Below are 24,888 nucleotides of genomic sequence, written 5' to 3'. Positions count from 1 at the left end.
TCGAAATTATTTTAAAAAATTATTTAAAATAGTTCTATTCACGTCATCCAAATATTTTATACATGGTATTAAACGGAAGAGTCTAAATTTTTCGAAAATGCATTTACCCAAAAATCGATTTTTTCATCGAAAAACTCATTCCGTATACCCTTAAGCATTACCTATTAAAGATTTCGAGTATAAACTCATATGTAGCACTATCATTATAACTTAATTGTTCTACAGCAGCAGAAAAATACACGTGACTCACATATTGGCATTATTAAGCCAGTCAGCATCAGTATGTATACAAAGTTAAGTGTGGTGTATGCAGTCCTTTTGGTAGATCCGGTACATTTTATAAGTGTTCTGATAGTTAAACGTGGTACTGTTGTCACATATAGCGATAGACATTAGTTTATACTATATTTTACACAGAGGCATGCATAGATTTCTAATATTATGTAACCATCTCACCAGCCTTATAAAATATCCTGATACACATCTTCCTGACCAACAAGCACGATATTAAACTGTGATTTATAAATCTATTGTGGTGCTAAGTGTACAAAAAATCCTGATACACATCTTTCTAACTAACGAGCACAGTATTAAACTATGATTTATAAATCTATGGTGGTGCTAGGCATTTATCATACTAACAAGAAGTGACTTCCTCTGTATTCTGTAATGTGCCCACTGAGGTTTTAAGAATACCCCAGCATGCATCTAGAAGCCGAGAAGCAGTTTGCTGAGTTTTGAAAACCTGTGGAACCTTGTAAACCAACGTAGTTAGTTTACGAGGGTGGTTTGATAAGTCTGGTAAAAAAGCAATAAAAATGTTTGTTTCCTAAACAACTTACCTTACTTCGTGGCATAATCTCCTTTGAGGGATATACACTTGGTCGAGCTAACCACCAGCTTTTTCATCCCATTAGAAAAGTAGGGTCTGTCTAACTCTGCAAGATAGTCGTTGACTGCAACTGTCATTTCCTCATTTGGCGAAAAGTTCTTCCCAGCAATTCAAAGTTTAAATTTAGGGAATAGGAAGAAGGCATTTGGGGCCAAGTCTGATGAACAGGGTGGATGAGGAACCAATTCAAAGCCCAATTCATGCACTTTCGCCATAGTTAACGCTGATGTATGGGATGGTGTATTATCCTGTAGAAAAGAGCACTTTTTTACCGTGCCAGCCTTGATCTTCTTTCAGCCAAAGCAAATTTCAGATGATCCAACAATGAAGCATAATGAGGTCCAGTATGGTTCTGCTTTTTACCGAGTAATCTACGAGGATTATTCCTTGGGAATCCAAAAAAAAGGAAAGAAACAGTGATCATGGACCTTACCAGCTGACAAAATGGTTTTTACTTTCTTTGGTACACTTTCAAGATGCCGTTCCAACTCTGGTGTTTAATAATGGATCCAGGTTACACGAACAGTCACAAATTGGCACAAAACGTCTTGCGGATTGCAGTTAAACATCACCATACATTTTGTTGAAATACGCCAGATGCGCTTTTGGTTGACTGTGAGCAATTGCACCACCCACTTCTCACAAAGGTTCATCGTAGCTAATTCTCCGGGCATGATATTATGCACACTCTTAGAAATCTCACAAATTTTTGTTTGGCGGACTTGTGTTACCATATCATCGATTTTGTCAATGTTTCCGTTGTGGTGATCTCAATTGGACTGCCGGAGGACGCTCGGCTTTCGGTGCTTGTACGACCGCGTTTAAATTCTTTAATCCAGTGGTAAATGGTCGTCAAAGATGGTGCACAATCCACTTGAACTTCATCCAGAGCTGTTCTGATTTGCGCTGCAGCCCAAATCTTCAAATGAAAATGTTTAATAACAGCACGAAACTCGGTTTTTCTCCATTTTCAATCGCAGTCGATACACTGACCAATTCAGATGGCTGTCAACAATGAAATGTACTCCATACATTGCTGAAATTGTTACTACGATCCTTGAATTAATCAAGCTTACCATTCATGAAGGTGCAACGAAAATTTTCGACTCTTTCATGGAAATTCACCAGTGTTATCAAAGCACCCTCGTATACGTAAACTGTGTAGAAATTGATTAAATAGACTCCAACGCTATTTACGATTCAGCAGCCATCTTATGGAATATGTAAAGTGCCACGACTAATGACAATAGTATTAAGCTTCGATTTATAACTACAATGTTTGACCCCACACAAAGAAACATTAATAGGGTTGAAAGACATGACAGTTACAGATCTTACGACTGACTGACGTGCGATCACAAACCGGGAGCGTCCAATCCATAGTCTAGCACCTCCTAACACAGTTGTCTGCACTGCTGTCGTTGGGAGATACTAATAGTTGTCATCAGTGCGATGTGTATGCTGACGCCACAGAACTAATGTAGACCTGCCCTACATTTTTTTGAAACCACAGGTATGGTATCGGAAAGTAAACATGGTGCCGTTTCGTATGGTATGTGGTCCAGTAGCCCGCATCTCGTGGTCGTGCGGTAGCGTTCTCGCTTCCCACGCCCGGGTTCCCGGGTTCGATTCCCGGCGGGGTCAGGGATTTTCTCTGCCTCGTGATGGCTGGGTGTTGTGTGCTATCCTTAGGTTAGTTAGGTTTAAGTAGTTCTAAGTTCTAGGGGACTGATGACCGTAGATGTTAAGTCCCATAGTGCTCAGAGCCATTTGAACCATTTTTGTGGTCCAGTAGTAGCTGCCCTGCTAGTGACGATGGTTCCTCTAAATAGGCGTTCAGCCCGCGGCGGCAACCACTCTCTAGTCGGCTGCAGTGACAGCTTTGCGTCTGTGCAGTAATGGATGTTTCGGAAACGATCTTACACGCACAAGGACGAGGGATGTAAACTCCTTACCATAAAACATAAGTATGACATGGATTCAGTGATGGAACTGCTCTCCACTACAAATCGTGAAGTGGTGTATGGGCATCACGCATTTGATTTTCGGTACCGTCCATGTCAGCGTCCTCTGGCAAAAGCTTTAAGACGTTCACGTGCAAAGTTACCTAGTGTAAACAGTGTAGGGACTCCAAGCGTGGGCTACGTGGAGGTTTGCTTCTCTAAGAAGCCATTAGAACACCTCGCCAGTCAGTCACTGATTCCTGTATGAGGTCACAATACTAAAAAAGGTACAATTACATGAAGGTTTTGCTGTAAGTGTCGCTTTACCACGCAGTGGCGCAGTATAGCTTTTAAGCTACAATGTGTCATTTTAATACTTATACACCGCTACATTTACTGCCTAAGTAGGTGTTTTGGGGCATAGAGTAACGATATGTGTACAAAACACACGCAGGCTGCTTATGTTAATATGCAAAGGCTGGTCCTACATGATCGCAGTGCCGGTAGACTTTTTTACACTATCATTAGAAACACTAACTATCTCAAAATAGCTGGAAGTAAGCATCCAGAGCAACCTAGAGCGGAATGACTACGTACGACAGAATATAGGAAAAGCAGATGTTCGGCTAGGAGTTGTAGGACGAATCTTAAGGAAATGTAATTAATCCACGAAAAAAGTCGTTTACAAAACATTAACACAGATCAAATCACGTTACGTGACTGGGTGTGGCCAACCCGCAAAGCAGCCGCATCAGTATCAATGACCCAGTTGATAGTGTCAGAAGATCCATGAGGTCGCTTGGATCATGTCAGGTCATATGCCCCATCGAAAAATGTAAGAGGAAAGGTCTGGGAATTTGCAGCAAAAAGACTAAGTACGTATTTCTCGTGAAACGCTAAGTGGGTAAATTTACAGGAAGTGCATTCAACGAAGACTGTGATACCATTACGCCACCACCGTCGTATATCTGATCATAAGAATAAGATAAGAGAGATTAGGGCATGTACAGAGGCATACAGACAAACAAATTTTTTCTTTGTCAACAAGTCAAAGTGGAAAAGGAGAGAAAATCGATAATACTGTTACGATGTGCCTTGTACTGTGACCTGTAGAGTGTGTGTTTAGGTGTGATGTAGACTGTTTGTGGACAATGCTGTTGTCTTTAAGAAGAAGATTGCCACACCAGAAGGCAGTAGCGAATTGCAGAGGATTGATGATCCGTACAGAGACTGGATGTAGGTAAATATGAGTATAACGTGTTGCACATGGGTAAGAGAAGGAATCCTGTACTGTACAGTTATATTACTGATGGAAATGGTAAAGTAGTAGTCTTAGAGGAAAGATTATTTTTGTTTATTTTTTATTATTAGTGTTACTTTTATTAGACGTTTAATTTAGAATTAAGTTTATTATTTAAATCTTTCTTTGTCGTTAGTTATAGTGCATTAATGTGGTATTGTATACCTCGAGGTATTAAATCAACTTTTCGTCCTATATACATCTACATATATAAACTGGTGTCCAAAATTAAAGCAATAAGCCGCTATTTCGCCGTCCTGTGTCTAATTCCCAATGTAATCGTACCAACTGTCAACAGATGTCCGTACGATCGTGTTCTGTACGGAAGACGGCATTCCGGTCAATGGGTAACCATGCCAGTGATGAGGCCAGGGCACCTATCATATGGGGTAGTGTTTTCCGGTTAGTCTCACACCCACAATCGCTTTGTGCACAGTCAAAGACCGTGTAGTATGGCATAGAGAAGACGCCTACGAGACTCTCTGCGGTAGAAGTACACGGGAAGAATGGAAGCAGAACAGCTGCGAATGGCCGGCCGTTGTGGCCGAGCTGTCACCATTCACAATACGCGTTTTATAAATATTTATGCACCATCTGACACCGGGAACAGGAGGCGAAGAGCTGAATTTTATAAAGATGATATAGTTCCCCTTTTCGGTGGCCGCTACGAGCATATCATTTTTGGAGGTGATTATAATTGTGTGCTGTCTCCAAAAGACCAGGCGCCGCATTTTAATAACTGTGCAGAACTCGGGGCCGTAATTACAGAACTCCGCTTAATTGACACCTGGGAGCTCAAGAACGGTGCATTGCCGGATTTCACTCATATTACGAATCATTCCGCTAGTCGCATCGACAGGATCTATGTAACAGTCGACCTGGAAACGCACGTCCTCCAGACAGAGTTATGGCCCACTATCTTTTCGGATCACGCTGCATACATATGTACCATGAACTTAAAACGGCAAGAAACGTACAGGGGACGAGGCTTGTGGAAGTTGAACGTGGAACATATAAAAGACCCTGAATACCACGAAATATTCAATAACATATGGAACGCGTGCGAGAACAAATTCACTTCATATACCTCGGCACTGGCATGGTGGATGAAATGTGTGAAACCCGCGATAAGAAAATCGCTGATGAATTACTCCCGCGAGAAAAGTGTTTGGCAAAAACGGACGATAGAATATTACTTCCAAGTCCTTCGTGACCTATACCAATCTGATGCGTCCGTAATCGCCAACTACGTGGAAATAAAACGGATTCAGGCTAAACTTCTCGGACTGAAGCGGAAACAGCTGGAAGGTCATCACGTAAGAGCAGGACTTCACGATGCTGTAAAAGGAGAACAAACATCTATGTATCATGTGATTAATGAGAGGAAGGGGCAACGCAGGAAAATAATAACCGAACTAAGATCTTCTGACGGCAGGTTACTGACGCAGCAAAGTGACATCAAGAACGAAATTCACAAGTACTTCGCAGAGTTATTAGGCAAAACGACAATGGATATCCCGGTGGACAATGACATCATGACGGGATTAACACGCGGGATCGACCCGGTAGAAGCAAACAACTTGTTCACTGAAAGTACAGAAGAAGAAGTCGTAGACGCTATAACACGAAGCCCGAAAAATAAGTCTCCTGGGCCTGACGGAATCCCGGCGGAGTTTTATCAAATGTTCAGAAGGTAGTTGATTCCCAAATTAGCGTGTATCTGTAACGAATTAATGAATCCCGCCAATGGCGTCCCACGCGACTTCCTAGAAGGAACCATTGTTCTAATCCCGAAACATCCTGCAGGAAAATCTGTAACAAATTTTAGGCCTATCACTCTTCTAAATTCAGACTACAAAATACGCATCATAAACGAAAGATTAAAATCAGTATTGAACACAGTCACTGGATCATATCAATCGAGCGTAGGAAAAGACAGATCAATTCACCAAACACTGTGCGACTACAGAGATATTATTTCCATTGCCGCAGCCTGTAAAATAAAATGCGCCATCGTATCACTGGACTTTGGGAAAGCGTTCGATAGAGTCGATCATGCTTACCTTTTTCACACCATGCGTGCCATGAACTTTCCGCAAGGTTTTATCAACATTATTACAAATCTTCTGCAGAAGTCAACATCGACAGTTATGGTAAACGGTCAGTCCAGTAGGCCCATTGTAATGAAAAGTTCGGTGGGACAAGGGTGCCCGATGTCTATGTCACTCTTTGCAATAGCAGTCGAGCCATTGCTTTTTCTCCTGAGCCACAACCTACAAGGATTCACTACACGCGGCCGTAGGATTGTCTGCAGGGCATATGCCGATGACGTTGCATTTATTGTCAAAGACATCGACGAGATAGAGAAAGCACTCGACATAATAAACAAATATGAACAAGTATCTGGTGCGAAACTGAATACAAATAAGTCTGGCATAATGAATATTGAAAGCGGATTAGGAGTTCCCATTCATGGGCCAATAAAGGAAATTGTCACCATGACATGTCTTGGGGTGGAGTACACAAGGAATATTCGGCAGACCATCGCAGTTAATTACAGAAGAATCCTCAACACCATCCGTGCCTGTATACGTCAGCACAATCTCCGTACTCTTGATGAGATACAAAGAGTGGCTCTCGTCAACATCTATTTGTTCTCTAAATTAAATTACGTGGCGCAAGCCCTGCCAATGCTGAGGGAAGTGGCGAACAGGATTTTGGCTGCTTTTGGCCATTTCGTCAGCCGCGGCCACATCTTCAAAGTCAAGTACCAAACATTGACTCTACCGACTGGGAATGGTGGATTGAGTCTCACAGACGTGTACAATAAAGTACAAGCATTGTACGTCTGTAAAACATATAAACTGTGGAAGCGGTCAGTCTACAGTGTCACCGCATTCTTGTTAAATGAATTAGCGCCGGCCAGCCAGGACGCCCCAATAGATGTTCACGACATCCCAAATGAACTTTACCACCTAAAACATTTCTTCGTAGAATATAGCTACATTCGACTGGGAACACCCGAGAAAGATGTCATAAAAGTCAAGAAAATATACCAAAACTTAATGAACTTTCAGACCAAGAACATCATAGAACAAAAATACGTCGGTCACTCTTGGCATGATATCTGGAGGAACATACACCACCCGTATTTACCAACAAAAGTGCGGTCATTGTGGTACTACTTTGTGAATAGGAAATTTCCAACGAACTCCAGACTACATTCCATTCACCTGGCTGATTCCCCTTGTAACCTCCCCCTCACTTATCGACCTTAATGACAGTGAAAAATTAAACCACGTGTACCTAATGGAAATTTGGGAAAAGCAATCGTCACCGAAGTTAATCTGTCGGTAAAGAGGGAGGAAAGGGTTACATCTAAATGAAAGGAAAAATGCGAATGAAACTGGTGGAAATTAATTTTGAAAAGGGGTAAAGTTAATAAAGAAAGTAAATGTGCGGCCGTTACGTCAACAATTAACTAGCGGTAATTACATATTTGAGATTTGGGGAAATTACGGTCGCCAGTCCTAAGGACAATTACTATAGTAACTGAAAAAGAAAGGTTATTACACATATATTTAGCACTAGAAGCGTGGCAACTGAATGTTGACACGTGTAGTGTGAAAACTGAAAGTTTGTCAGAAGTAATAAATTTCGCTACACTCTGACTTAATTTAGCAAAATAATTAATAAAACCGTAAAATTGAAAGTTAATTTAGTGACTGAGATTAATAGTGAACTTTGTTTCTGAAGCATATCGAAATTCAGTAAAATACAGTTAGTCTTGGGCTACGTCAACAATCATTTCAAAAGCTACTTGAATCTACGCAATTTAGAAGTAAGAGATTTAACTTCGAACTTGAATTAAATGATTCTGAACAATTAACAATAGTAAAATTTAGTACGTGCCAAGCTGAGCTGCAGTCACAGGTAAGCTAAAATATGCTAACAAAACTCGCACTCTTAATTTGTGCTCGTGTAATCTAAATATTGTAGCCAGCTATGAATACTTTAACTGAACTTTGAAATTAAAGCAGTGAAATCGAATTATATTATTTTAATGCTGGCGTTTGAATTTCAACGACACTCGGGTTCATTTCGGAAAAGGAAGGGACCCTGCTTGGCAATGCAATTGGGACAATGAGCAACAAAGGTTCATGCTAAGTTGCTGTAATTTTGTGATGCAACAATTTTAAAAGCTGAGGTCTGCCATACAGTTCTGAAACTTTACGTGCTTTTAGTCTTCCTTGTTGGTTGATTGAAGGTTTGAAGTCGTCGATCGAGGAGGTGGCGACAGTCATTCATTGTCGGCCGTCGCTGTTGCAGAAGCTGGATGTTGGCGCGCCTTCTTCTCGACTCTCGACACGGTCAACAGGCGAAACGGGCTCTTGATGTGCGCCAGCTAATGCATCCCGTCCGTGACACCGTGTCAGAAACTAACATAGCAAGTCGAGCGCAATTACATGCTGCCAAACCCCGAACGCGCGGCAACTCGCGGGAGCGTCACACAACACACCTGCTCCACTCACTACTCCAGCCAGACTCCTTCTGCTCAGCCTGCGCTCCGGCGGCAGAGTTAACACTACCAAAGATCCTAAACACTTTCGTTCTCCACACGACCTATCGATGTATTCGTTCGATAGCATAGTTTTCCCTAGGCCAGACCCAGCGTATAAATACAAATAATATTAACAAAACAAACCAATTATACATCGACATAAATGCATATATATACAAATAGTAAAACAATTACAATATACAAAGACACAGAAATATTATATCTTCAGGTAACAAAATAAGGAAAAAAAATTGTAGTGCAATAGATGGAAATAGGAGGATATGCATTTCCGGCGTTACACCCTTTGTGTACCACTTGCAACCTGATTGATACAGATGCACATCAATTTGTCTGTGGAAATGCGAACAATATATGGTTGTCAATCAGAAAAAAATTAGCAACTATGCAGAGAAAACCGCCGTATTTGATAACGCCAGCGTGCCTTTTATACCCAGAAGAAGAGCTATACCCCACCTGGAAGAAAAATGCCGTCAACTGGTTGAAGGGACACGCGGTATTTTACCTGCTGTCCAGTAAAGAAAGGAGAGAAGGAGATTTTTGGACGTACATTTCCGACCAGCATCACAAGGTACTACGCATGAATAATTATTATGATACATACGCTAACTTCCTCAGAAGAACAGTCATGTGAACTCCATTTTCGATTATGCGATTCAGAACATGAAGAAACGAGAGACAATTTGATCTTTGAAAAACAAATACGATCAAGTGACGAACATCACTATCTGGTTTAGACTTGGATGTTAAGTCCCATAGTGCTCAGAGCCACAGCTGCAAACTTATGCGTCCTGATGGGTTAATGCAAATCGTTCTATAGTTTCTCGGATGTGGCGACAGTTTGCAGAGACCGAAACTGTATCCCGAAAACCAGGGCAGGGACAATCACGTGTGACATTAGAAAGAGCGGACCGTTATTTGGCTATAAGGGCACGACGATACCACCGTAGTACTGCACGGCAACTGGTATCTGCCTTCACAGCATCAACTGGACGTGTTTTATAGAGGCAAACGGTCTACAGAAGACTTTGGTAGAATGGCCTTTATTGTCAGAGACCTGCTGTATGTGTACCTCTGACGCGTCTTCACAGAAGGGAACGTCTAGAGTGGAGTCCTCAAAAGTGCGCCAATATTCTTTTCACAGATGAGTCCCGCTTTGGTGTGGAGACTGATTCTCGACGGATTCTCATCTGGAGGGCGCGTGGAACACGATTTCGAGATCCAAACATTGTGAAAAGTGATTTCGGGACCCAAACATTGTCAAAAAGAGACTGATATCGAGAAGGATCCCAAACGGTGCGAGCAGGGATTATGTTGACCTCTCGAACACATCTTCATGAAATTGTAAGGGTGAATCAGCAGGGTTTAACTGTTACTAGGTTTCGTGGTGAGACCTTGGTACCTCATGTGCTGTTGTTACGAGGTGCTGTGGGCCCAGACTTCGTATTGATGGAAGATAATTGTAGAATAGTGCTGGATGTTTTTTTGGAAACGGAAGATTTTGCACACGTGGCCTGGCCTGCTCGATCTCCAGATTTGAATCCCATAGCGCATGTCTAGGATGTGCTAGAGAGACGGGTAAGAAGGGGCGTTATTGCCTCAAAATGAGATTCATGACATCATTCACAGCATGCCCCGTAGTTTCCAGGCCTGTACTGCTGCTAGAGGTGGTCACACCCCATTCTGCGCACATTAACCAGTTGTCGCAATGTGTGTGCAGATCCGTTAAGTTGAAAAAAAAGCGAAGAACATTTTTGTCTACCGTTATGCATGTTACAGTTTTTTATGTTCTGTATTTTTACATTGTTTTTCTATCAGCTGTTCGTATTTTTTTGTGGCAAAATAAACCCAATCTTGTGAATTTTCCACTTGCTGGTTTAATCTTGGACACCAGTATACGTACACCATACATCACTGTGCATGGTGGAGGCTACTTTCTAGAGAGTTTAGCTGTTTTTCTGCCCTATACACATACTACACAAAGTAATACTGACTGTCTCCACATGCTCTAATCACTTTTCTAAATCCCTTGGCTTCTATGCGAAATATTCACTGAAGTGACAAAGTCCTGGGATGTCTCCTGATATCGTGTCGGAGCACCTTTTGCCTGACATAGTGCAGCAACTCGAATTAGCATGGACTCAATAAGTCGTTGGAAGTTCCCTGCAGAAATACTGAACCATCTACAATTGCGAAAACATTGCCGATGTATGGTTTTGTGCACGAACTAACCTCTCGATTATGTCCCATAAATGTTCGATGGGATTCATGTCAGGCGATCTGAAAGCCAAATCATTCTCTCAAACTGTCCAGAATATTCTTCAGACCAGTCACTAACAACTGCGGCACGGTGACATGTTTGGGGCCTTGAAGATCATGAACGACTACAAATAGTCTCCAAGTAGCTGAAAATAATCTTTTCCAGTCAATAATCAGACCTGTTGGGCAAAGGGACCCAGACCATTCCATAAAAACACAGTCACATCATTACGAAACAGCCAACAGCTTACACAGTGCCTTGTTGAGAAGCTGAGTCTTCTGCTTTGTGGGGTCTCTCGAACACTACCATCAGCACTTACTAACTGAAATCGGGACTGAGCTGACCAGGTCACGTTTATCCAGTCGTCTAGGGTACAACCCGTTAACGCCAGATGTCGCCGCACTATTCTAAAGGATACGTTCGTCGTACGTCCAACATTGATTTCTGTCGTTATTTCACGCAGTGTTGCTTGTCTAACAGCTCTGACAACTCCACGCAAACGCCGCTACTCTCGCTCACTAACAAGGGGAGGCCGCCAATTGTGAAATTCAGATTAGATTCATACTGCGCATAATAAAAGCTCATGGCCAGAGGTGTAATGTGGCAAAGCACCAAGATGCACTTCTCAGCCGTTGTCGAGAAAATAGACAGTTAAAAGAAACCGTTGCGATGAAATACTCTCTACGATTAATAAATTTCTACAGCGTCGTGGCGCAATCCGAAGGTCGCCGGATCGAATCTCGCGCCGTGCAGCCCTTTTTTTTAGTATTTGTTTTTTGTAATTCAAATATATATAATTCCCGGCAATCAGTTGCAACAATTATGCATATAGTAAGTTGTTGAAAGTCGTTTGTCGTGGAAAAACTGGCGACTTCGAACATCATTATGTTTTCCGCAAACAAAGTTGTATTTCACAAATGTTATTAATTGTCTTCATAATGTTAACCACGTATAGTTAACGGAAGACGTAGAAACGGTATTCCCAAACGAATACGTATAGCGTAAGTCAAACGTTCGAATTAGAATAGAGACCCCACGAACACAAATTTGCTGCGGCAGGTATGAAATATAAACTCCGTTACTCGCTCGTTACACTTGAAGGACAGATGTTCAACGAGCCGCCGCATAACAGCGTAGTTGCCTGCTAACTTCGAAAGAAGGTAGATGCGGTCCCTAGCGCAACTTATAACATCGTTGAAAATCACTGCGGACGGGAGAGCTATGGTACACCCTGTTAAAAAAACGGAAAAATGGAGGAGGTATATATATATATATATATATATATATATATATATATATATTTGAATAACAAAAAACTAATAATAAAAAATAAACTGCATAGCGCGAGATTCGATCCGGCGACCTCCGGATTACGAACCCGAGCGCTTACCGCTGCGCCACGACGCTGTTGGAAATTATTAATCGTAGAGAGTATTTCACTGCAACGGTTTCTTCTAACTGTCGATTTTCTCGACAACGGCTGAGAAGTGCATTTTGGTGCTTTGCCACATTACACCTCGGGCCATGAGCTTTTATTATGCGCAGTATGAATCGAATCTGAATTTCACAATTGGCGGCCTTCCCTTGTAAGCGAAGGTGTCAGCACTGAATTGATCCATGGTGAGAGGTGATGCCTAAAATTTGGTATTCTCGGCACAGTCTTGACACTGTCGTTCGCGGAATACTGGAGTTCCTATCGATTTCCGAAATGGAATGTCCCATGTGTCTAGCTTCAACTACCATTCCGCGTTCAAACTCTGTCAATTGCCGTCGTGCGGTCATAATCACGTTGGGCACATTTCCACGTGAATCACCTGAGTGCAAATAACAGCTCTTCCAATGCACTGCCCCTTTATACCTTGCGTATGCGATATTACCGCCATCTGTATATGTGTATAGCGCTATCTCACGACTTTTGTCACCTCAGGGGATGGTGGTAGTGACAGAGTTGTCATGCATTTTATCTCGAACATCCATTCCTTAAAATTAACCGATATAATTTCGCGAGAATTTCGTTGTCTTTCTTTCATGAAATTGCATTTAAGTTCCTACAAAACACAAGCAGTATGTTTGTTGTAATACATCTACATCCACATTTATACTCCGCAAGCCACCCAACGGTGTATGGCGGAGGGCACTTTACGTGCCACTGTCATTACCTCCCTTTCCTGTTCCAGTCGCGTATGGTTCGCGGGAAGAACGGCTGTCTGAAAGCCTCCGTGCGCGCTCTAATCTCTCTAATTTTACATTCGTGACCTCCTCGGGAGGTATAAGTAGGGAGAAGCAATATATTCGATACCCCATCCAGAAACGCACCCTCTCGAAACCTGGCGAGCAAGCTACACCGCGATGCAGAGCGCCTCTCTTGCAGGGTCTGCCACTTGAGTTTATTAAACATCTCCGTAACGCTATCACGTTTACCAAATAACCCTGTGACGAAACGTGCCACTCTTCTTTGGATCTTCTCTATCTCCTCCGTCAACCCGATCTGGTACGGATCCCACACTGATGAACAATACTCAAGTATAGGTCGAACGAGTGTTTTGTAAGCCACCTCCTTTGTTGATGGACTACATTTTCTAAGCACTCTCCCAATGAATCTCAACCTGGTACCCGCCTTACCAACAATTAATTTTATATGATCATTCCACTTCAAATCGTTCCGCACGCATACTCCCAGATATTTTACAGAAGTAACTGCTACCAGTGTTTGTTCCGCTATCGTATAATCATGCAATAAAGGATCCTTCTTTCTATGTATTCGCAATACATTACATTTGTCTATGTTAAGGGACACTTGCCACTCCCTGCACCAAGTGCCTATCCGCTGCAGATCTTCCTGCATTTCGCTACAATTTTCTAATGCTGCAACTTCTCTGTATACTACAGCATCATCCGCGAAAAGCCGCATGGAACTTCCGACACTATCTACTAGGTCATATATATATAGTGAAAAGCAATGGTCCCATAACACTCCCCTGTGGCACGCCAGAGGTTACTTTAACGTCTGTAGACGTCTCTCCATTGATAACAACATGCTGTGTTCTGTTTGCTAAAAACTCTTCAATCCAGCCACAGAGCTGGTCTGATATTCCGTAGGCTCTTACTTTGTTTATCAGGCGACAGTGCGGAACTGTATCGAACGCCTTCCGGAAGTCAAGAAAAATAGCATCTACGTGGGAGCCTGTATCTAATATTTTCTCGGTCTCATGAACAAATAAAGCGAGTTGGGTCTCACACGATCGTTGTTTCCGGAATCCATGTTGATTCCTACACAGTAGATTCTGGGTTTCCAAAAACGACATGATAATCGAGCAAAAAAACACTTGTGTGATTATAAATGTTTGATCGCTACAATAGTGGTATCATTATAGAAGCATTTCGAAACTTAAACACTGGGTAACCTAGCGCTCTATCATAGGTCCTTGACCGTGGTAGTGGCAATGGTGTCGCTATCAAGTGCGAATCAACTTCTGTAGTGCATAGTGGTCCTTGGGTGTCATTTCTATGCAGAAGTCATGTTACGGAAGAAGTTTCCCATTACAAAAAAATAATGAAGGATGCCAAATTGAAATGTAACAGTCAGAAAGAGAAAGTAAAAAAAGAAATGCTGATGACAATAAGCAAAGTACATTTCAAAATCAGGAAGACGAAATTTGTGTATGCATAAGCTGTGTATATCGAAGACTGTAGTTTTAATGGAACATTTTGTAATTGTGAGGAAACAGGGAAAGGCGATACCTCACAGCAAACTGTAAGAGGAGATTCACAGGGTAATAATGTAATTGCTCCCCATTTTTCTGTGTGTGTAAAAACGTTTTTTAGAAATGCATAATTATTTCTAACTTAAAACATGGGATATTGCAGATTAGGTGTGTTTAGAAAAACTGAATTTTAAAAGAAGTACAGATGACAGTGATCAAAGCCAGAACATTCCTGGCTGCATGGAGTGCCACTATAGCATGTGTCTGGGTACTTTTCATCAGATAATGTATGGAGAATGCAGACTGCACATCGCTAAGATGGAAGCAACTCCACACATGCACACTTTTCGATTAAGTTTTGTAATGGGTACGGTTTTGTTAAACATTATACATCATTTTCAAAGAATCAGTGTTCGCTCAGATACTGCCTCTGGCATGAGGAATAAGAGACGAGTCGTAACTTCTGTTGGGTGGGGTGGTGGCAGATTTATATGTTTATGCTTGTGTGTTGGTGGTAGCTTCCCTAGAGTCACACTGTGCAGGAGTCATTAATTCCACAGCTGATGGGCATGCCATCACTCATACTCCTGTAGCGCGAGGACCACGGCCACAGTGAGTGGTGGCAACAATGAGCAGTACCCAGGTGGCATTGCGGGCTGAGTGGCTGCAGTGCAGAGCGGACTGTGAGACATGCCTTGCCACATGAAATGAAGAAGTTGCTGCTCCTGTCCTACCCTAGTTGTGGAGTATCAGTGTAATTTAGCGATGCCTTGTCTAACCTGCAGTGTGTGTTTTTTAACGCAAATACAAATCTGTGGAAAATTTCTTACTTGCATTTTTTTTTTACTTTACCGCTGCTTTTTCATGTCTACAGTAATGCTGTATTGTCAGACCAATCTGAGGCAGGATGGTATCGATGTCATAGTGTGTCATAAACTATAGCCACTAAGATAAGGATATTTCAGAAAAACTACAGTCATATTGAGTCATAAATTACAGTAGTAAAGATAAAGATGATGTAAATACAGAGGTAAGTATGTGATGTCACAAATCATAGCGATAAAGATGAAAGGACAAATATCTGATGGTCATATTGGATCATAATTTATGCTAGTTAAGATAAGGCTAAATACATAAGACAGATGTTTTTGGATCATAAATTAAAACCTCTAGTCACTTAGGCTGCCATATTAGATAGTGACATGAAAGGGGAGGGGGCGAAATTATGTTAGTTAAAATAGTTAGTTAAAATAAATACAGGTCGGATGAACATCTGTTAACCATCTTGAGTCGTAAATTATATCAAAAAGGACAATAAACAGTTTCGACTAAATAGCAACTCTGCTTCCTAATTATTAACACCCCAGTATCATAAATCAGATCCTCAATAAACACAGTATGACAAAGCAAGTAGCCTCCTGGCCGTAAAAATTATAGCATTATGGCATGCTACATGCTTGCCTCTGCAGTACTGTTGCCCCTGAGGTAGGCAAATTGTTTGACACTGGTCCACTGTGCACCTAGCCCGACTATTACGATACCGTTTAACAGTGTAACTTGTATGTTACATGAGAAGACAACTCACCAGTAGGTAGTAACATCTATTAAAACTTGACATGGAAGCAGTTGAAAACTTACAAACTTGATCGAAACATTTATGTATGCAAAGGAGAACACGAATTTGTATCTGATATGAAAGAAAAAACACACAGCATACTTGAGTTCGATTAATGGTTATAGCACCAATTTAGATTGACGCGCTCGTCACTGAAATGGCATCAGATAAAAATAATATCAACAAGCTGTAAGCCACACAAGATTTGCTGCCTATCTATAAACATTATAATAAAATAATAAAGTAATTATATATATATATATATATATATATATATATATATATAGGGTGTTTCAAAAATGACCGGTATATTTGAAACGGCAATAAAAACTAAACGAGCAGCGATAGAAATACACCGTTTGTTGCAATATGCTTGGGACAACAGTACATTTTCAGGCGGACAAACTTTCGAAATTACAGTAGTTACAATTTTCAACAACAGTTGGCGCTGCGGTCTGGGAAACTCTATAGTACGATATTTTCCACATATCCACCATGCGTAGCAATAATATGGCGTAGTCTCTGAATGAAATTACCCGAAACCTTTGACAACGTGTCTGGCGGAATGGCTTCACATGCAGATGAGATGTACTGCTTCAGCTGTTCAATTGTTTCTGGATTCTGGCGGTACACCTGGTCTTTCAAGTGTCCCCACAGAAAGAAGTCACAGGGGTTCATGTCTGGCGAATAGGGAGGCCAATCCACGCCGCCTCCTGTATGTTTCGGATAGCCCAAAGCAATCACACGATCATCGAAATATTCATTCAGGAAATTAAATACGTCGGCCGTGCGATGTGGCCGGGCACCATCTTGCATAAACCACGAGGTGTTCGCAGTGTCGTCTAAGGCAGTTTGTACTGCCACAAATTCACGAAGAATGTCCAGATAGCGTGATGCAGTAATCGTTTCGGATCTGAAAAATGGGCCAATGATTCCTTTGGAAGAAATGGCGGCCCAGACCAGTACTTTTTGAGGATGCAGGGACGATGGGACTGCAACATGGGGCTTTTCGGTTCCCCATATGCGCCAGTTCTGTTTATTGACGAAGCCATCCAGGTAAAAATAAGCTTCGTCAGTAAACCAAATGCTGCCCACATGCATATCGCCGTCATCAATCCTGTGCACTATATCGTTAGCGAATGTCTCTCGTGCAGCAATGGTAGCGGCGCTGAGGGGTTGCCGCGTTTGAATTTTGTATGGATAGAGGTGTAAACTCTGGCGCATGAGACGATACGTGGACGTTGGCGTCATTTGGACCGCAGCTGCAACACGGCGAACGGAAACCCGAGCCCGCTGTTGGATCACCTGCTGCACTAGCTGCGCGTTGCCCTCTGTGGTTGCCGTACGCGGTCGCCCTACCTTTCCAGCACGTTCATCCGTCACGTTCGCAGTCCGTTGAAATTTTTCAAACAGATCCTTTATTGTATCGCTTTTCGGTCCTTTGGTTACATTAAACCTCCATTGAAAACTTCGTCTTGTTGCAACAACACTGTGTTCTAGGCGGTGGAATTCCAACACCAGAAAAATCCTCTGTTCTAAGGAATAAACCATGTTGTCTACAGCACAGTTGCACGTTGTGAACAGCACATGCTTACAGCAGAAAGACGACGTACAGAATGGCGCACCCACAGACTGCGTTGTCTTCTATATCTTTCACATCACTTGCAGCGCCATCTGTTGTTGAAAATTGTAACTACTGTAATTTCGAAAGTTTGTCCGCCTGAAAATGTACTGTTGTCCCAAGCATATTGCAACAAACGGTGTATTTCTATCGCTGCTCGTTTAGTTTTTATTGCCGTTTCAAATATACCGGTCACTTTTGAAACACCCTGTATATATATATATATATATATATATATATATATATATATATATATATATATATATAGGCAGGTTCATTGATAGTAACCGGGCCAAATATCTCACGAAATAAGCATCAAACGAAAAAACTACAAAGAACGAAACTCGTGTAGCTTGAAGGGGGAAACCAGATGGCGCTATGGTTGGCCCGCTAGATGGCGCTGCCATAGGTCAAACGGATATCAACTGCGTTTTTTTTTTAAGAACCCCCGTTTTTATTACATATTCGTGTAGTACGTAAATAAATATGAATGTTTTAGTTGGACCACTTTTTTCGCTTTGTGATAGATGGCGCTGTAATAGTCACAAACGTATAAGTACGTGGTATCACGGAACATTCCGCCAGTGTGGACGGTATTTGCTTCGTGATACATTACCCGTGAGAAAATGGACCGTTTACCAATTGCGGAAAAGGTCAATATCGTGTTGGTGTATGGCTATTATGATCAAAATGTCCAACTGGCACGTGCTATGTGTGCTGCTCGGTATCCTGGATGACATCATCCAAGTGTCCGGACCGTTCGCCGGATAGTCACGTTATTTAAGGAAACAGGAAGTGTTCAGCCACATGTGAAACGTCAACCACGACCTACAACAAATGATGATGCCCAAGTAGGTGTTTTAGCTGCTGTCGCGGTTAATCCGCACATCAGCAGCACACAAATTGCACGAGAATCGGGAATCTCGAAAACGTCGGTGTTGAGAATGCTACATCAACATTGATTGCACCCGTACCATATTTCTATGCACCAGGAATTGCATGGCGACGACTTTGAACATCGTGTACAGTTCTGCCACAGGGCACAAGAGAAATTACGGGACGATGACAGATTTTTGCGCGCGTTCTATTTAGCGACGAAGCGTCATTCACCAAAAGCGGTAACGTAAACCGGCATAATATGCACTATTGGGCAACGGAAAATCCACGATGGCTGCGACAAGTGGAACATCAGCGACCTTGGAGGGGTTAATGTATGGTGCGGCATTATGGGAGGAAGGATAATTGGCCCCCACTTTATCGATGGCAATCTAAATGGTGCAATCAATGTATGCTGATTTCTTGCGTAATGTTCTACCGATGTTACTACAAGATGTTTCACTGTATGATAGAATGGCGATGTACTTCCAACATAATGGATGTCCGGCACATAGCTCGCGTGCGGTTGAAGCGGTATTGAATAGCATAGGTCGATTGGCACGCACGTTCACCGGATCTGACGTTCCCGGATTTCTTTCTGTGGGGAAAGTTGAAGCATATTTGCTATCGTGATCCACCGACAACGCCTGACAACATGCGTCAGCGCATTGTCAATGCATGTACGAACATTACGGAAGGCGAACTATTCACTGTTGAGAAGAATGTCGTTACACGTATTGCCAAATGCATTGAGGTTGACGGACATCATTTTGAGCATTTATTGCATTAATGTAGTAATTACAGGTAATCACGTTGTAACAGCATGCTTTTTCAGAAATGATAAGTTCACAAAGGTACATGTATCACATTGGAACAACCGAAATAAAATGTTCAAACGTACCTACGTTCTGTATTTTAAATAAAAAAAAACCTACCTGTTACCAACTGTTCGTCTAAAATTGTGCGCCGTATGTTTGTGACTATTACAGCGATATCTACCACAAAGCGAAAAAAAGTGGTCCAACTAAAACATTCATGTATCTTTAAGTACTACACGAATATGTAATAAAAATGGGGATTCCTATTTTAAAAAACGCAGTTGATGTCCGTTTGACCTATGGCAGCGCTATCTAGCGGGCCAACCATAGCGCCATCTGGTGTCCCTCTATAAGCTAGACAAGTTTCGTTCTTTGTAGTTTTTTCGTTTGACGCTTATTTCGTGAGATATTTGGCCCTGTCACGATCAATGGACCATACGGTAGATCACACTTATTCGCGAAAACTGAGAAGTGGAAGTATACGATAACAGGAGCAAAAACCTATCCACAAACGAGTCGTTTGAGAGAGAACTGCGGGTATGTGGTTACGAGCTGCCACTCACTTCAGTGTGAAATATTATCCTAGTTATCATGAATGGGTCTGAAACGAAAACTTTTCGATTAAGTTCCTGTCTAACGAGACTCAAATTTCACCCAAGACCTATCTCACCTTGAGCGACGTTATGGAATGTGGTAAACCCATGATGGGGCACAGATACATTTTGCTGCTAATAAAGTCGACATCTAATGAGCTAATATGGCCGAAGAGGTACAGGCGTGCGCAGCCTTCGATTATAAGGTCCTCTAGCTTTTTTTGTCGGGGTCATCTCAGTACTTAAGAATACAGCGCTCTCGTTGTCACTTTAGAACAATAGGAGCAGCGGCGTATACAGTCGGACAATTTTTTGGAACATCATTCCAAGAAAAACAGCGCTCCTTATAACTTATTTCAATGCACACAGTCGTGATCGCATTTAATTTGTTTATTTTTATTTTTAGGTGATCGGTTTCGATCTTCTAAGAGATCATCTTTAAATTTTATAATCCTTGATGACCGTAGGAACCGTTGGCGTGGAACAGTTCCACACGTGCACGTGTGGAGAACGTTGCAGCAGTATTCTCCACGCCTCCACAGATGGAACTGCTCCACGCCAACGGTTACATGGTCGTCAAAGCATGTAAGCTCTGAAGATGATGTCTTAGGAGATCGAAAGCGTTCATCCAAAAATAAAAAGGAACAACTTAAATCCGATCACGGCTATGTGTATTGAAGTAAGTTATACAGTCTTTTCACTATTTATGGGGGTCATCCTGTGGTGTTTGACTGGATTCGTAACTCGCTGCAGAAACGAGTGTGGTAATTAAATACAAGTGCGACTTTAACAGGTACGATGTACAGTAAACTGCAACATGTAATGTGCCAAAGTAGTATTGAATTTCTTGCTAAGGTAGGCCTTGGGTGAAATCTGAGCCCAGTTACATGGGAACTTAATCAAAAAGTTTACGTTATCAGTACATTTATACTATCTTGGACAATCTTTCATACTGAAGTCAGTGGTGATTCGTAACCATCCTTGTATGTTGTTGTTGTTGTGTTCTTCAGTTCTGAGACTGGTTTGATGCAGCTCTCCATGCTACTCTATCCCGCGCAAGCTTCTTCATCTCCCAGTACCTACGGCAGCCTATATCCTTCTGAATCTGCTTAGTGTACTCATCTCTTGGTCTCCCTCTACGATTTTTACCCTCCACGCTGACATCCAATACTAAATTGGTGATCCCTTGATGTCGCAGAACATGTCCTACCAACCAATCCCTTCTTCTAGTCAAGTTCTGCCACAAGCTCCTCTTCTCGCCAATTCTATTCAATACCTCCTCATTAGTTATGTGATCTACCCATCTAATCTTCAGCATTCTTCTGTAGCACCACAATTCGAAAGCTTCTATTCTCTTCTTGTCTAAACTATTTATCGTCCACGTTTCACTTCCATACATGGCTACACTCCATACAAATACTTTCAGAAACGACTTCCTGACATTTAAATCTATACTCGATGTTAACAAATTTTTCTTCTTCAGAAACGCTTTCCTTCCCATTGCCAGTCTACATTTTATATCCTCTCTACTTCGACCATCATCAGTTATTTTGCTCCTCAAATAGCAAAACTCCTTTACTACTTTAAGGGTCTCATTTCCTAATCTAATTCCCTCAGCATCACCCGACTTAATTCGACTACATTCCATTATCCTCGTTTTGCTTTTGTTGATGTTCATCTTATACCCTCCTTTCAAGACACTGTCCATTCCGTTCAACTGCTCTTCCAAGTCCTTTGCTGTCTCTGACAGAATTACAATGTCATCGGCGAACCTCAAAGTTTTTATTTCTTCTCCATGGATTTTAATTCCTGATCCGAACTTTTCTTTTGTTTCCTTTACTGCTTGCTCAATACACAGATTGAATAACATCGGGGATAGGCTACAACCCTATCTCGCTCCCTTCCCAACCACTGCTTCCCATTCATACTCCTCGAATCTTATAATTGCCATCTGGTTTCTGTACAAATTGTAAATAGCCTTTCGCTCCCTGTATTTTACCCCTGCCACCTTCAGAACTGGAAAGAGAGTATTCCAATCAACATAGTCAAAAGCTTTCTCTAAGTCTACAAATGCTAGAAACGTAGGTTTGCCTTTCCTTATTCTTTCTTCTAAGATAAGTCGTAGGGTCAGTATTGCCTCACGTCTTCCAACATTTCTACGGAATCCAAACAGATCTTCCCCGAGGTCGTCTTCTATCAATTTTTCCATTCGTCTGTAAAGAATTCGCGTTAGTATTTTGCAGCTGTGACTTATTAAACTGATAGTTCGGTAATTTTCACATCTGTCAACACCTGCTTTCTTTGGGATTGGAATTATCATATTTTTCTTGAAGTCTGAGGGTATTTCGCCTGTCTCATAGAACTTGCTCACCAGATGGTAGAGTTTTGTCAGGACTGGCTCTCCCAAGGCTGTCAGTAGTTCTAATGGAATGTTGTCTACTCCGGGGCCTTGTTTCGACTCAGGTCTTTCAGTGCTCTGTCAAACTCTTCACGCAGTATCGTATCTCCCATTTCATCTTCATCTATATCCTCTTCCATTTCCATAATATGGTCTTGAAGTACATCGCCCTTGTATACACCCTCTATATACTCCTTCCTCCTTTCTGCTTTCCCTTCTTTGCTTAGAACTGGGTTTCCATCTGAGCTTTTGATATTCATGCAAGTGGTTCTCTGTTCTCCAAAGGTCTCTTTAATTTTACTGTAGGCAGTATCTATCTTACCCCTAGTGAGATAAGCCTCTACATCCTTACATTTGTCCTCTAGCCATCCCTGCTTAGCCATTTTGCACTTCCTGTCGATCTCATTTTTGAGACGTTTGTATTCCTTTTTGCCTGCTTCTATTACTGCATTCTTATATTTTCTCCTTTCATCAATTAAATTCAATATTTCTTCTGTTACCCAAGGGTTTCGACTAGCCCTCGTCTTTTTACCTATTTGATCCTCTGCTGCCTTCACTATTTCATCCCTGAAAGCTACCCATTCTTCTTCTAATGTATTTCGTCCCCCATTCCTGTCAATTGTTCCCATATGCTCTCCCTGAAACCCTATGCAACCTCCGATTTAGTCAGTTTATCCAGGTCCCATCTCCTTAAATTCCCACCTTTTTGCAGTTTCTTCAGTTTTAATCTACAGTTCATAACCAATACATTGTGGTCAGAGTCCACATCTGCCCCTGGAAATGTCCTACAATTTAAAACCTGGTTCCTAAATCTCTGTCTTACCATTATATAATCTATCTGATATCTTCTAGTATCTCCAGGGTTCTTCCATGTATACAACATTCTTTCATGATTCTTGAACCAAGTGTTAGCTATGATTAAGTTATGCTATGTGCAAAATTCTACCAGGCGGCTTCCTCTTTCATTTCTTAGCACCAATCCATATTCACCTACTATGTTTACTTCTCTCCCTTTTGCTACTCTTGAATTCCAGTCATCCATGACTATTAAATTTTCGTCTCTCTTCACTACCTGAGTAATTTCTTTTATCACATCATACATTTCATCAATTTCTTCGTCATCTGCAGAGCTAGTTGGCACATAAACTTCTACTACTGTAGAAGGCGTGGTCTTCGTGTCTATCTTGTCCACAATAATGCGTTCACTATGCTGTTTGTAGTAGCTTACCCGTACTCCTATTTTTTAATTCATTATTAAACCTACTCGTGCATTACCCCTATTTGATTTTGTATTTATAACCCTGTATTCACCTGACCAAAAGTCTTGTTCCTCCTGCCACCGAACTTCACTAATACCCACTGTATCTAACTTTAACCTATCCATTTCCCTTTTTAACTTTTCTAACCTACCTGCTCGATTAAGGGATCTGACATTCCACGCTCCGATCCGTAGAACGCCAGTTTTCTTTCTCCTGATAACGACGTCCTCTTGAGTAGTCCCCGCCCGGAGATCCGAATGGGGGACTATTTTACCTCCGGAAAATTTTACCCAAGAGGACGCCATCATCATTTAATCATACATCCTTGTATAATGGGAAGTTTTTCCTCCTACTGTAGTATACTTTCACCTGTGTTAGCTTTCGCTGCGAATTATGCTACCCCCTGTACACGTTGCATTTAGACACCTCTAGCGCTTCTCCCATCTCGGTGCCCCAAGCGTTGTTTGAACCCTTAGCCCTGCCAGCATTTGTGGACGTCTATTAGATCGTATACTTAACTATTTACTAACCTGGCGAAGCAGATACCAATCGTCTTCCGTTAAGCTTGTTGCTGAAGTAAACCGACCTCTGTAATATCGAAGGTGTTCGCCCACTTGAAGTGTGACGGCTTTCACCAGCAGGCCATCTGCGATGTGCCTCTCCTGATGTTTACTCTTCCAAAAGAGACCTCACTACCGAAGTCACCACTGGGGGAACGTGACCGAGCGTCGAAAGTTCGGCTAATAGCTGTCGGTAAGCAATTTCCTCTCTCCCGTTGGCTATCTAATCTGACGCCAGCAACGAGGTCAGCAAAAACACGTGTAAAACCGGCTGAGTCCTCAGAACTTGGCGACGAGGAAACATAATTTCGCTGTCATTAGTGATAGTGTCAGTTCCAGAAAGGCTGCAGAACGTTTCAAGTGCCACTAGTTATTTCGTATTGATCCCTACTTGTCAAGTCATACAACAAGTCCCCTAAAGTACAACTAAACAAAGAAACGATTCAAAAGAAACAGACATGTGCACTATA

The 24,888-nt window shown here is 41.9% G+C and overlaps 1 protein-coding gene and 1 long non-coding RNA gene across 2 annotated transcripts in view; both read right to left on the bottom strand.

Annotated features, from left to right (window-relative positions):
- LOC126194682 (uncharacterized) overlaps positions 1–24,522 on the bottom strand; it is a 75,052-nt gene extending 50,530 nt beyond the window's left edge. The window contains exon 1 of the long non-coding RNA XR_007538495.1: positions 24,389–24,522. This is a non-coding gene — a long non-coding RNA (uncharacterized LOC126194682). The remainder of the gene's footprint in view (positions 1–24,388) is intronic.
- Positions 1–24,888, bottom strand: part of LOC126195492 (ornithine decarboxylase 2-like) — a 488,128-nt gene that overhangs the window by 343,117 nt on the left and 120,123 nt on the right. The window lies entirely within an intron of this gene.

The sequence above is a fragment of the Schistocerca nitens genome, chromosome 7 (assembly GCF_023898315.1).
Source record: "Schistocerca nitens isolate TAMUIC-IGC-003100 chromosome 7, iqSchNite1.1, whole genome shotgun sequence".
In the NCBI taxonomy this organism is placed as follows: domain Eukaryota; kingdom Metazoa; phylum Arthropoda; class Insecta; order Orthoptera; family Acrididae; genus Schistocerca; species Schistocerca nitens.
Note: the sequence above shows the minus strand (reverse complement) of the source record. Positions and strands in the feature narration are given on the sequence as shown.